This window comes from Sturnus vulgaris, chromosome 5 (genome assembly GCF_052056855.1).
Source record: "Sturnus vulgaris isolate bStuVul1 chromosome 5, bStuVul1.hap1, whole genome shotgun sequence".
Lineage (NCBI taxonomy): Eukaryota > Metazoa > Chordata > Aves > Passeriformes > Sturnidae > Sturnus > Sturnus vulgaris.
This window is the reverse complement of record NC_142247.1, coordinates 11,854,522-11,868,465: the sequence shown is the minus strand read 5'-3', so window position 1 is coordinate 11,868,465 and position 13,944 is coordinate 11,854,522. Positions and strand designations below refer to the sequence as shown.

Sequence of the window (13,944 nt, the reverse complement as noted above, 5' to 3'; positions counted from 1 at the left end):
GGACTTGCCCTGATTTCTGAGCATTAGGATCTGGTGGTCCTCATCTCTGCCGTGGAGAGCTCAGGGGTACAGTGGGGGCAAGCACAGCAGCTCAGCTGGGAAGCCAGGACATGCAAAGATTATGCCAGAAAAACAGGAGATTGATCTTTAAGTCCTACAAAACTAATAGCTTGTAATACACAGAACAGTTCTGTGATGTCTTTCACAGATTACATTTTTAAAAATATATCTCCTTAAATGTTTATTTGCTTAAGATCATGAGTGCAACATACAGAGCTGCCAGTGCTTAGCACTGGTCTAATTTCTGTAGTTATGGAGGCTTTGAGACATCAAGTGTTTCACCATTCTCTGGAATACCAGCTTTTGTGGCTTTTTAGCATTCAGAGTAGTACATAAGCAAAATGCGGAGATAAATGCAAGAGAAAAATAACTATTTTGTCAGTGTAGGTACTGCAGTTTTCCTAAGCAGAAGACATGATCCCACCTCCAAGAAAAATGAGATCTATTTTTGATGGAAAACAGTATTTTCCCTAATCAGTCCATTTTGAGGCATGTTTAATATTCCAGGCATTTCACAGAACAGAAGGTGTATGAAATGCTAACATAACATGTGTAGAACATGTCTGTGGTGATGCAGAACACCTTTGGGGCACAGCCAGCCCCAGCTCCATGAATCTGCTTCCTGTCAGACCTCCCTACACCCAGTCAAGGAGTTAGAGCAGCTGACATTAAGCACATCCCATTTTCTGATAGCCATTGTAAAACTTTTCTGGAAGATCTTTTCTGTGGAGGAATTTCCTTGATTTTAGCATGGTTCCACACAAGAGTGAAGAAGTTCTTATGCAGGTCTGGCTGGTAGTCAGGCTACAGTATGGGAGATGGACTTACTTAACCTGATGCATTTAAATGCTTTTTCATTCTGTTGCCTTTTTCCCCCCTCCCTGTACATGAAATGTTCAGACTTCAGAAACACAGAAAAATTACTGCAGAGCTCAGAGACATTTAGCCTGAGAGTTCTGACTCATTTCACAGCTGCTCCCTTTTCCCAAATACTTGCAAACAGTTTGATAATGACAATGGCTTCACTGAATGCGTAAAACTATTTATTATAAAGAGCCATGTTGCACTGCCTGTGATGTTCTATGTAATAAAGGAAGGGTGAACAAAATTTATATAATGAAAATAGTCATTGGCCCCTAAATACTTTTTGATGTGTAAGCTTGCTACACATCCAGTAGTGTCATTTGAACTCCTGTGTCTCATAATTTGTGCTATATTGGATAATTAGGGCCTCCTTCTAAGCAACTGAGACCAAGTGAGGATGTACTGTTGATCTCAGCAGTATGTGAATTGCTCCCCTTCTTGAAAGAAGTCTCCCTGATGAATCTGAGGAAAATGCTTCCCTACAAAACTGTGCCTATGGTTTGTACAAAGCAGGACAGCACACCTGACTGCTCCAGCACTGAGGAATGCCATGGATGAGCAAATGTCATGGCCAAAGTTCACCCCCCCTTTGTGCTGTATCACAATGGACAGAGCAATAAATTTGCTCCCCTAGTTACAGCCTGGCCTCAGTAATGCTCAGGTGAAGATGTGAGCAAACTGCTGGACACAGCTAATGCTCTGCAGCCGAGACAGACACTTGTGCAGAGGAGGAGCCCTCCTGGATTGAGCCTTAGAAAATCCTGTGCATCTCCTCTGAATGGAGGAGGCTGGGGAGGTCTGGTCCTCTGAGTTTTTCCCATTGTGCCTGCCTGAAGTTCTGGCAGAATCTGTCCTGTATTATTAAATTACAGGAAAGTTTCACAACTGGGGAAAGAGCTGTAATTTGCCATTTTAGAAGCAACTATATTTAAATAATGAGTGAGATTGCAGTGCATGTTGTATTTCACAGGAGTCTCAACATTTGTGTTTGTAGAGTGTTTTTTCTTCTTGAAGTTTGCATGCTATATGAAGGCAGTGTATTTTTGTTGTATTTAGTTAAAAATATATTTTAAAATACACTGTGTGGAGTTTATCATACATCCAAGGAAAATCCTTCCCTCCTGTAAGTAATTTCTACCTGAAATCTCTAGGAAAGTTACCTGCCACGATATTGCTTTGCCCCAGAAGGGTGTGGCAGTTCTCTTGCCTGACCCAAGCCCTGCTGAATTTGGTCAGGAGGGTTCCCTTGGCTGCAGGGTCCACCTTGGCATATCCTCAGCCATTTCCCCCACAGTGCTCTTTCCAAAAATGTTGGTGACATTTCTAATAGTGAATAAATATCCTGTAGGAGCAGAGTGGGGACTGTGCATCACTTGGGAAGCCAGAAGACAATCATTGCCTGCAGAGAGTTTGGAAACTCTGGCCTGCATCCAGACCCCAGACCTTGCTGGGGAATGTCCCTGCCTCAGAAGGCTTCCAAGCCCTCTTCTTCCCTGGTAATCACAGTGCACTCCAAGAGCACAGCCGGGACAATTCCTTCTTCCTGGGAGCCAGGGAGGCTTTGCTTTTGTAAATCCTCACAAGGTCTTGGGGAAGGTACCTTGAAGTTGCAAAATGCTTGTTCTATGCTGTTCCAGTCTGTTCATTAATAAGGCTTTTAGTTATATAGCAACCCTGCTTTAAAACTGTCTGCTTTCCTGTAACATCACTGAAATAGCAGACTTGGCCCCCTGCCTTTTGAAAAGTGACTGCTGAGGTACTTATTAACATCAGTTCCAAGACATTTTTCAGTGAGAGTTGGAATATGGAAATGTCATATTTTTCCTAGTATTAAACAGTTGTTAAACTAGAAACATAACTCTTGCCAGATAGCAATTTCTTGTGCCTATCGTCTTCATAGAAGGAGAATGAACATGCATTTTTCTTTCATTAAATATTTTAAAGTTCATCCTTGTTTGGTGATCTAGTCAATTAAAGTAAGTTTATGGACAGCTTGTGAGAGCAGAAGACTAATTAATTTTAGGTGTTGGATAAAGCACATTCTTTTCCATTTTTGTCTGCTAATGAGTATTACTAATACCCATAATAACAGATCTTATAGAAAATAGGGTTACACAGAGTTTATGGTACTTTACAAGTAATTATCTAAATATCGTTATGAATTTAAAAACTACATTATGAATTTAAAAACTACATTTGTGGGAAAATGTACATTAAGGCAACATTATATCACATTTTATCATATTATACTATTATGTACGTTATACCACCATATTACCTAGAGAAAAGAATCTCTAATATCAATATCATAGAAAATAAGAGCATCCTTTAGAAGAAGTTCACCATTTTTTCAACAGGGTTGAACATTTTCCAGTATGCCACCTAATATTGCCCTCAAAAGTGTAAGTGAAATCCATATATGTTAAAGACAGGCAGTATAAATCCCTAGAACATACTACAGAATGTTGTTTTTCTTTCTATCTATATTTCTGTCTCTTGGAATCCCTGAGATCAGCTGTAAGTGCAGGTTCTTCATCCAAAATTCCCTGTCATTGGAGTTGGATAGGTCTGTGGGGTAGTTTGGGCTTTTCACTACTGTGAATGCATCCTCTTAGAACCAGACTGGTTCTTTGAACTGGTTCCAGTGGACCATGCAGCATAAAGAGTTGCTGTTCTGAAAGGTTACGTTGTTTTTATCTTCCACTATAAAGTAGATGCTTACAAAAAGTCACACTTTGAAGTCACACAATACTCAGCTTTCCTCCAATTATATTATGTAACGCTATTCTATTGATATAAGCATAAGGTTTATTTTACACAGAAAATACTTTCTGAGAGGTGACTGTGCAACACATCCAGCCTTGCTGGAACTAAACAGAAGTTTATCTCCACCTCATATTCTTGGCTCTCAAAAAAAAAATACTGAGATCTCTGATTTCAGGCATAAAGAACTTGTTTATTTTAAAATATTTAGTCTAAAAAATCAGAGGTACAGGGTAGAGGTTTTTTTTCAGAGGATTACTGGGAGAGTAATTGACCATTCCAAAAAGCTGGTACTCAGAAAATTCTGAGATTTAAAACCCTTTAAGTACATAGAGGAGACTATCGGGCTTTCTGCTGGAGAGCTTTCCAAAGGGGTTCTTTTTAGAGGTTTCTTAACCTCTTTTTAAAGAAGAATAGCTTCTGGTATCAGTTTTGGGGGGTTTTTGCATTGATGAAATGTTGAAATCTCTCAAGATATTCCTTCAGTGTGGTATTGAAAGAATATCACCCTTTTTGGTCTGCAAGGGCTTTGAGGTTCCAAGAGGTGAAATACAGGGCTGGACAGTGTTTCCTTCCTTTCAGTGATCTCAGCATGGTCAGAGTTGCACCTGTCCTGTTTTGTCCAACAAATGGCACCATGTGCAGCTAACAGCAACCAATGACCTCTCTCTATGTGGTCTCAGCCCACTACAGTGAAATTATCTTTGACGTTTGTGGCATAACATTTTATATCCCATTTGGTCAGATATCTGCATTCTCCTTCCTTCTCTGCTTTGTTTAAAAGTGTTTGTTCCTCGAAGATGAAGTACCTGACACCTCTCTCTGCCTGTCTCTGCAATGCTCCTAACATTCAAGTCACTCTAATAAAAAATTATTCTCTTTTCACTATACTTTTCTCTTACCTGTCTCTTTGAGCTGGGGTCCCCATGGGCCAAGGTGTAGTTGTGGTAGTAATGGGTGAATGGGAAAGCTGGTGCTGTGCGTGGTTCTCCTGGAGAAAGAAGCTGCTCTCTGCTTCTGCACATGCTCTCACCCACCTTACAATTCTCTAAGTATGCAGTGAATTGCAATTGAGATATGTGTGTTTTGTCTTGCTCCTCTCTTTTCAGGTCCACATATTAGTGATGCTGAAAGCCAGGGCAGGTGGCTTCCATCCCCTGTCCCCCTGCAGTGTGACCAACTGCCCCTGGGGTGAGATTTGCTGAGTGACACAACTCTCCTTGATCCATGTGGGAATGATGGATGCAGCATTTATTGTGTTCTTTAATTAACTAGCAAAAGGTTAGTTCACTGATTAAGGTAGAGTGTTTGTTTTAAAAGTTTGCTTATTTATTAAAGCAGTGTTTATATTAGAGTACAGACTGATATCTCAGTTATTCCCCCTTCTTTAGATCTGCCCTGAATGGGAAGTGTTGTTGTCTGTCAAACCAGGTGGTAGCAAATAACAGCCCCCTCAAACTCAAGTATAAGTTTGAGGCTACAGAAGCTGATGCTGCAGTGGCTGTTCTGCTAATCCCCCTAACCAAGGTCTGTATGATACAGTGGAGTGTGTTTAGTTTGGTCATCAGTTCAGAGCTGGGTTACTGCTCAGTTAAGAGTATTGCTGAGTAGGCCACAGTTCTTCACAGTCTTGACAAATTCATTACTCAGTCTTTGGGATTTACCTATACAGAACCTGGGAAATTCACTTATCTCTTCCCCATTAGGATAATGGAAGCATGTTAAACAATCCCTCTAAGTCAGCATCCATTGTAAGTCATAGTGATGCCTTTCCCGAAGTGACAAACTGGTTCGATAAGGTACAGTCATGTAGGAGCTGGAAGTACACAAGTGCAGTTATTAAAAATTAATGCTGTATCCTGTTTTCTTTGTGTATCTTGTCACTGACATGACTTCACAAGTTGCAAATCTATTAAACATTTCAAACACGGAACTGGAGCTCATTAAGCACAATGTTGACTGGTATATAGCAAACTGTTTCAAATTCAAGACTGTCAACATTTGTCTCCAGAGTTTTTTGTCTTCTAGGTTGTCACCAAGCAATCCAGCTGTCTGGGAATACAGCCTGTGCTTCCTGTGATCAGAGTGTGACTGTCCTTTGGGGTGAGGTAGTAGGTTGTATAGTTTTAGGGCTATGCCCTGCCTGTCAGATAACTATACAATCTACTGTCTTTCCTGAAGTGGCTGTGATGTCAGCGCTGGATGTCTCCGAAAGACAATGCAGATATTTTTCAACTGTACCATTCTCTGGCTCTGTCTACATGTTTGCTTCTTGTACACAAATGTCCTTGGATGTTTAGATTCTTGTATTTCCCAGTCAGGCTCAAAAGCCATTTCCTTCTGGCATTTTCAGAGAGCAGGTGGGGTGTGAGTGCCAGGACACAGAGGTACCACCCAGTCTGCAGTGGATTTGCTCACACACAGCTGCCAGGGACTGCCATGGGAGTGGCCACTTGGAAATAGCTGATTCTTTTCCCCCTTGTTTTCTGGAATTTGTGTTCATATTAAACATAAAATGGTACTTTTGATTCAGCAGCTGTTTAAATCCACTTGGTGTAGGCTGTTTGAGAAACTACAAAGGGATAAGCTGGACAAAACCCTAAGAGGATGGCTTCCAGTCAGTCGTGTTCTGCTCTGGAACTGGTAAATTCCTGAACTCTAAGTAAAAGGTCTCTTCAGTTAGTTTTGGACGCTGATTTAACTCACTTTTTTTACATATTGCTGGTTTGAGAGGACAGTGTTTGCCACTGCAGTTCTCCTGTCTCTGGAGTCCCTCCACCAGTTCTGTCTGACTCCCAGGCAGAGCTGTGGGGGAGGGCTGAGACATCACATGTGGCCTTTCTAAGGCTAAGAAATGCATGGGCTGGAGAGCAATAAGGTAATTTACTTATAAATGGTGAAATGTTTCCTTCAGAAGATGCACGTGATGCTCTAACAGGATGAGGTAGTAGGTTGTGTGGTTTCAGGGTAGTGATTTTGCCCCAGTCAGGAGATAACTATACAACCTACTGCCTTCCCTGATAGGCAGCATAACATCAGTGTCTTAATTCACAGAGAAACAAGAGCTAAAGTACACTCCTGATATGCTTCTGAGACGAGCAAAGTAAGTCTAGATACAATTGTTGCTGTCCTGTCCCTAATAGCTCTAAATTTAGATTTTAAGTGTAGATTTTTGGTAACTGCCTGCAAAATAATTACCCTTTTTTAAGTCTTTATCATGAAAAATTGAATTAAAGAAGTTTTATTTATTTCAAAGTTTGCCTGCTCTCGATCTGTTTCATTTTTGGTTCATTTGAGTGGGATGAAGTTAGTGGGGGAAGTCATGCCAAAAATGCTGCGAAATTGCAATCAGGAAGTTTGTATTTCCTTGACATCTGAGTGCAGCAAATTTTACTGACAGTGCCCAGTTTTAGTTCTACCTTACCTCTCCCTCAGCAATCTTGCAGTGTTTTACAGATAGTACTAAGTTAAGTCACACAACATTCTTCAGCAGGTAAGGTTTACATAGCAAGGAAAAAGCTGTAACTATGAAAATCAAGAATGAGAATTTAAAAACCAAAACCAGACATCTATTTAGTCCCTCAGTTTCTCATAACAATCTCATTTAATGATGTTTAGAGCCCCCAAAAGAATTATCTGCTATCTAAAAAGCACAAATTGCATCTGAAAAACTATGGACAAAAAATGTTTGGTCATTAAAAATATTTTGAGAATATGAACTTTAGAGTCCTACAAAAAAAATCTGTGGAAGAAAGGGAATATAACAACAAGATGCTGAGTTTGTTTGTAGACATAGAAATAGTTTTCCCACGTGCAAAATACACCCAAAAATAGGAGTCCTGTAAACTTTAAGGTTACCTTGAGACCAGAGGTATCAGACTGGTTTTGTATAACCATTAGTATATATTTTGATTATGCAGCAGCCTGTTATTGTGGACTGGAGTCAAAATTGAAGGTAGTTGTAATCCTGTGCTTCTGTCTGCCATGCTACACAAAGGCAAGCCTGCCTTCCCTGAGAAGCTTTCCTCTCATCTCTGTAGCTGGGAGAGCTGTGACGTGCACATTGAAAGCAAATGGAATAACTCATGGTACAGCAGCAGCAAAAGTGGCTATTTTATTGCCTCTCTGGTCCAAAAATACCGCGTGTTATCTGGAGTCAGGTGGTGTCTGAGGTCATTCAACACCTCAAAACAGGGCCTTTTGTTCAACCTTTACCAAAGGTTTGGAAGGTTTTTTTGACTCGGGTTCAGAGATGGATAAAGGCTGTTGGTACAGGGGAAAAAGTTGGTACATGTCTGAAAAACACACAGGAGAACAGGCAATACTGTAGCTGATTTTAATCTTCTCCATTGCTCTGGCTGTGTATCTCTTAATGCAACACTGCAGGTCCTGAGCTCTTTCTTTTAGCCCCAGGCTGCAGTGTGAACATGAGACAAGCTGGGGTAGTGATTGCACTGCATGTAGCCTAAAGCATCCTGCTGCTCTCCAGGGTGCAGAACAAGCTGCATAGCAGTATCTTGCATTCTGTAAATACAGAGAGACTGTTCTCTCTGGGACAGTGGGGTTAACAGAGGGAAAATGCTGTCCACATTCTACAGCAGCCTGTTAGATCTCAATTCTGTAGTTTTCAAATCTTCTGGCTCTGCCTGGGTCAGCATTTTGCTCTTGGTAATGAGCTGTGAGTTTTCAGATTCTAGTCATTCTGGCAATCCCATTAAAATAAAGAGCCAAAAATATCCATAGTGTTCTCCTCTCTAGGATCAACTGTAAATGCAAAACCATGTGCCTGTACTTGGCAGGGTGTGAGCCTGCAGATAATCAGGCCTGTCCTTAGCAGTGGCTGTCATTACAGCTAATGATACTCCACCAGAAACTCAAAAGCACAACTCAGGGGCACTGAATATTTCCCAGAACTGCATACTGAAAATGTTTGTTTCCAAATGTAAGCAGCAGCTTGGCCTGCTGGATCACAAAGGAAGAACAGCTGGGTTTTTTTAAAACTCCAGTCAGCATTACCACTTCTTGAGGTGTCATGCTGTTTGTTGCACACATCAGGTGTGAAGAAAGAACTTAAGGCATGAGTACACACAACATCACATGAGAAATGTGTATCATGACATGTACTTTTATATAGTGTGTGTCTGCTTAAACATCTCTCTTCGATTTAATGTGCCAGCAAGTATTCACTGGTGAGCAGAAGCTTAATACATCTTGCTGGAACAAAGCCTGTACATTTGCCTATAACAGGCCAGGTAAAAATTGGTGGGTGTGGGATTCTCTGTGAGGCCAGGATTTCAGGTATTATCCCTCTGTGCCCTGGAGAAAGTGTATGGTGTTTTGAGAGAAGGCACAGCGAAGACATTAAGCAGCTCTCTGACGTTGAAGCCACCATTGAACTTTGGATCTCCACTGCATGGATGTGCATTCTGCCTCTTCTACCTTTTCAAGGCTCTTAGAGTTTTGTTGCATTTTCAAACATGAGCAAACCTCCTTGTTCTTTGAAACCAGTTACCCAGTGTAAAAATTTTTACTTTATTTGGCAAAATACTAAAGCAAAACTAAACATTTACAGACAACCCCAATAACTACCCTAATGTCATGTGCTGCCAGCCCCACCTGTGAACATCCAGCCTTGCCCCCATGTGTGAGTGCCCTGGAGTGCAGTTGCTGGAGCTCTTCCTCCATGGCTGCAGCAGAGGCAAAACCATAGAACACAGGAGTGGTTCCTGGGTTCTCTGCTGAAAGGGTGAGTTGAAAGGGGTATTTATACTGGGGGAGGATCCAAAAGCCCAGTAAGACTGAACTGGTGTGCCAGTCCATGCTGGTACCGGTGTGACATGGCACACCCCATCTTGCTAAATAGGAGGGGCAGTTGTGGTTGCAGGGAGAGAGAGCTGGTGCTCATTGGGAAATTCAGAAAGCCCAGCCTTGGGCTCAGAAAGGGCTCCCACACGGGGCCTGGTCCCAGCATTGTGCTCTTACTGGGAGGTAGACAGTAGACTCACGGTGTCACAGAATATCCTGAGTTGGGAGGGACCCACAAGGATCATTGAGTCCAACCTCTGGCCCTGCACAGACACCCCAACAATCCCACCCTGTGCATCCCTGGGAGCGTTGTCCAAACACTCCTGAAGCTCTGGCAGCCTTGGGGCTGTGACCATTCCCTGGGGAGCCTGTTCAGTGCCCCACACCCTCTGGGGGAGGAACCTTTCCCTGATATCCAGCCTAAACCTCTCATGAGCCAGCTCCAGCTGTTCCTCGTGGCCTGTCCTTGGTCCCAGAGAGCAGAGATCAGAGTTGCCCTTCAGGAGGAAGCTGCAGACTGCAATGAGGTCCCCCCTAATCCCCTTTTCCCCATCTGAACTCCAAGTGCCCTCAGCCACTCCTCATATGGCCCTTCCAGGTCCTTCACCATCCTTGTGTCCCTCCTTTGGATGCTCTCTAAGAGCTTTAGGTCTTTCTTATTCTGGTGGCCAAAACTGCCCAGCCCTAAGAGCGGCACACTAATCTTGAATGACAGGAGCATCAACTAAACATTTTAAAGGTATATTGGCATTGCTCTGATCCATGTGACTCATGAATGGTTATCCATGGAGGCATCAACTTCCATTACAAAAACTGGGAGATGAGAACCTGGGAAGATGTCTATGAGGATCTGGGATTCAGTGACATGCATGCTCAGATTTCACAAAAAAATCAGCACCAGTAATGCTTATCAAAGCAGGACAAAGGTATCAAAAAACCTAGCCAAATTATCCACTGGTTTTCAAAGAAATCTGTGTTCCTAAGTCACATGGACACTTTCAATTGTTCAATTGTACAGTTAAAAGTAATGAGCACCAGTCATGCTACTTTTGATGGTATAAATACTTGCTTGGTTGTGGGATACAGTTCTCACCTAGTCTCCAAAGCAAATCAAAACCCAGCAAGGAACCAGGTTAAGAGACAATTGCAAATGAGTTCCCTGAGCTATCATGTTCATGTTCCAGAAGTTCTTGCTCTGGGTTTTCCCTGTCCAACTTGCTTATACAAATGTAAACAATAGTATTTTCATCCTCAAGTGGCCCAAGTGATATTTTATCAAGCAAACAAAGTGTGTTAAGGAGGTTTCTCAATCAGCTGAAAGTGAGCAGCAGTTTACACATTAATATCTGGTGTTAATTAACACTTGGAAGAGAGTGAGAAGCACTTGATGCACTTTGAAGTAACACTAATAAAAGTAGCACTCTTAGATGGTTCTTAATGTAAACATCTAAACTGCAAATAAAATTGTTCCTGATACAGTAAATTGGCATTTCCTTTTTGTGAAGGAACCCTTCCTTTACACAATAAGACAAGTTCTTTGAACATCTCACTTTTGGTGATGAAAATGTCTCACTTGTGGTGAAATTATTAAAACACACTTCACAGCACTCAGGGATCTGGGAGGTTTCAGTCCAGTCTCGGACTTTATGGACCTTCCTGAGCAGATTATTCCCGTGTGGAAGCATACACTCTTCTCTCTAGCTTCAGCCTGGATTTGGTACTGTGTTTCTCACATCTGGTAAAAAAACTACCCCTGACAAATGATAGTGTAGCAGTGACTATTTGAAAATCAGATGGAGAATCCCACAGGTCCTATTTTTATTTAGGCTTGGCTTGCTGGCTCATTCCAGTGACCTCCGCTGAGGTTTGGCATAGGATACTCATGGTTGCAACATACTTTTTTCCTCCTTTTTATTCAACTTTTTCCTCCAAAGTTTCAACATGGCCACAATTTTGGTTGTATTTTCTTTTTCTCTCCTCTTTTTTGCTTTTTACCATGGGTAGAATAAAATGATTGATGACCTAGAATTCAATGATTTAACTTTTTTTCTTGCATCTTAGCAAAAATAAAGAGTCTGAGTTTGGAAGTTCAAATGGACAAATATGTTTTCATTTCATTCCCCTTTGTAATTATTCTTTTCCAAAAATTTAATAAGTTTTAACTGTAGCACAAAGAACCTTATAAAAATATTACATCCATCATATTATACTAACTGGCAGAAAAAAAAGAAAAAATTTATTCACAATTCTTTTTAAAAACTTGAGCAAAATTTATTATTAGGAAAATCTCCCTCGTAAAACTTCCACACTTGAAAGTTTTTTCCCACTAGAGCAAAGAAAAAGATTTTACTGTCTAGAATATGGTAGCATAAACCCCAGCTCCAGCTCTTCCCAATTTTCCAGTGGAGGAGCTACATCCCCATTGGTTTGGGTGAGAGTGTGGGCACACACCCCAAACCAGCCATTGCTCATGTACACCACGATGTTGGTGCAGCTTTCCCTGCCCCAGAGCCCTGCCCGCAGCTGGGACACGACAGTGGCTTGGCCGCAGGTGAGCCCGGCCAGGTGTGGTGTTTGTTTTCTCCAGGTGATGCCAGGTGGAGGCAAAGCTGGACACGCACGATGTGAGCAGTGGCCGAGCCTTGCTCCTGCCTGCAGCGGGCGGCACATCCCACACGGCATTCCCACCACGGGCAGGGAGGTGCGCTCCTCCCCAAAGAGCATTTAAAGTCGTCTGATCACTGTTCAAGTCTGGAGACGTCAGAACCTTTTATTTTTGAGGCAGGTGTGCTCACCTCAGCCCAAGGGCAGATGGGCTCCAGTGGCAGGGGCCGCCTTCCCCGCCTTCCCCCCAGTTCTCCTGTCTAAGGCCTCTCCAAACTGATTTACGGCTCCCTCCGAGTGCCTGGGATGGAATCAGAGAGCCTTGTATTACACGGTGCCTTCCCTGTTATTCTTGCTGCACGGCACAGATTTATGACGGCTTTTAGGCCAGGCAGCACGTAAAGAAATATGATCTTAACAAAATATAGAAGGGACCAAAGGAGGTCAAAGTGTGGGAGCTGAACACTATATGGTGATCCAGGATTTCCTTTTATTTACTGCTCACACCTTTTCAGTCTCAAGTGGATTTGGGCTGTCTCAGGCAGCCCTACCCCACGTAGTCCTCTGAGCCCAGAGACTTTGCCATCAGCGGATGTCTTTCATTACGATTTAGCACATGTAGGAAATCCCAAAATGCCGCTGGTGAATTAAATGAATTTTAGACACACAGTGCCAGAAAGACACACAGCATCAGGGTAGGTAGGAACCCCACGTTCATTTGGGCAGGCTTTCTGTCAGCTGACATCTCTTGCTGTGGCAGCAGCTGAGTGTTTTCCAGGTCAGTGGTGTCCTGCAAAGCTCCTCTGTTTCCAGTGCTGAAGGAGAATCATTTGTGAGAATCTTTCACGGAGATATGAAGCAAAAGCTGTGCCCGATTCCATGATTAGGACTGTGGGACAAGGAAAGCAATGCTGTAAGCAGTTCTACTTTATAGCTTGACTTACACATATTCATCAGTTATTCCTAAACTGTAGCACATAAGAAAAACAGAGGCCTTGCCCTTATCTTGCGGATGGATAATGTGAGACCTGCAGCAGGTGCAAGGTGTCTCAAGCACAAGGGCAGAGCTGCAGGGAGCCACCTGCAGGACCATGGCCTGCCTTAAACACTGCCTCAAACTGCGAAGTGAAACAGCTGGCAAGGAGAGGGAGGCTGTAATTACATCCAACATCTGACTCCTGAGCCAGTGACTAACACTGTGAGCCTGGTCTTGAACCACAACTGAAGAACAGGAGTCTTTTCTCTCTTGGGTGAGGGTTGTAATCACCTCCAGCTACGGAATCATTCTCTCCATTAATAGAAGAAGGTCTGGTGTTCTCTCTTCCATTCAGATTTATTATCATTATTTTTCTATCTGAGAAAAGGAATTTATCTCTCTTCTAGCCTAGGGCTGTAGTGAGGTTCCTGTGGTGTGGGGATTTTGCTGGGTTTGTTCTGGGGGGATGCTGGTGATCTGTTTCTTTTTGGAAGGCACACAACAGTTTGCATAATAGTTCACCTTCTCTTTTAAGCTTCCAGAGCACCATCCTCTCCAGTTCTCCAGCTGCTCACACTGTAAGCTCTTTCTAGAACAAGGAGAGTTGAACCGGGCTGGTCCCCAGATGTTCTTTGGGAATTTGACAGGCCACGAGTCTGCATCTGAAGCACATTTTTTTTAGAAGCCTGGACTCTTGTGAGATGTAAGGCAGACATCAGCACTGACAGTCACCACAAAACTGCCTCCTCTTAACCCATTTTACAGGTAACTCGCATTTCTAAAGTAAGAAGCGCCCCTTTAGTTTGCAACACAGAATATGGTTAAAACAAATAAAATAGTTGCTGGAAATAGTTTGCAGGAGGTTTGGTGCT

At 42.5% G+C, this 13,944-nt stretch overlaps 2 long non-coding RNA genes across 21 annotated transcripts in view; one reads left to right on the top strand and one right to left on the bottom strand.

The window, feature by feature from the left end:
- The window catches only part of LOC106855620 (uncharacterized), a 143,649-nt gene that overhangs the window by 109,515 nt on the left and 20,190 nt on the right, over nt 1–13,944 (top strand). For 16 of the 20 annotated variants that reach the window (XR_015803752.1, XR_015803749.1, XR_015803751.1 and 13 more), the window contains one exon: nt 4,797–13,837. This is a non-coding gene — a long non-coding RNA (uncharacterized LOC106855620). Of the gene's footprint in view, nt 1–4,796; nt 13,838–13,944 lie in introns of those variants that run through there. The other 4 variants (XR_015803741.1, XR_015803743.1, XR_015803746.1 and 1 more) reach the window with 3 other exon arrangements.
- The window catches only part of LOC148223557 (uncharacterized), a 25,925-nt gene continuing 23,719 nt past the window's right edge, over nt 11,739–13,944 (bottom strand). The window contains exon 3 of the long non-coding RNA XR_015803763.1: nt 11,739–12,985. This is a non-coding gene — a long non-coding RNA (uncharacterized LOC148223557). The remainder of the gene's footprint in view (nt 12,986–13,944) is intronic.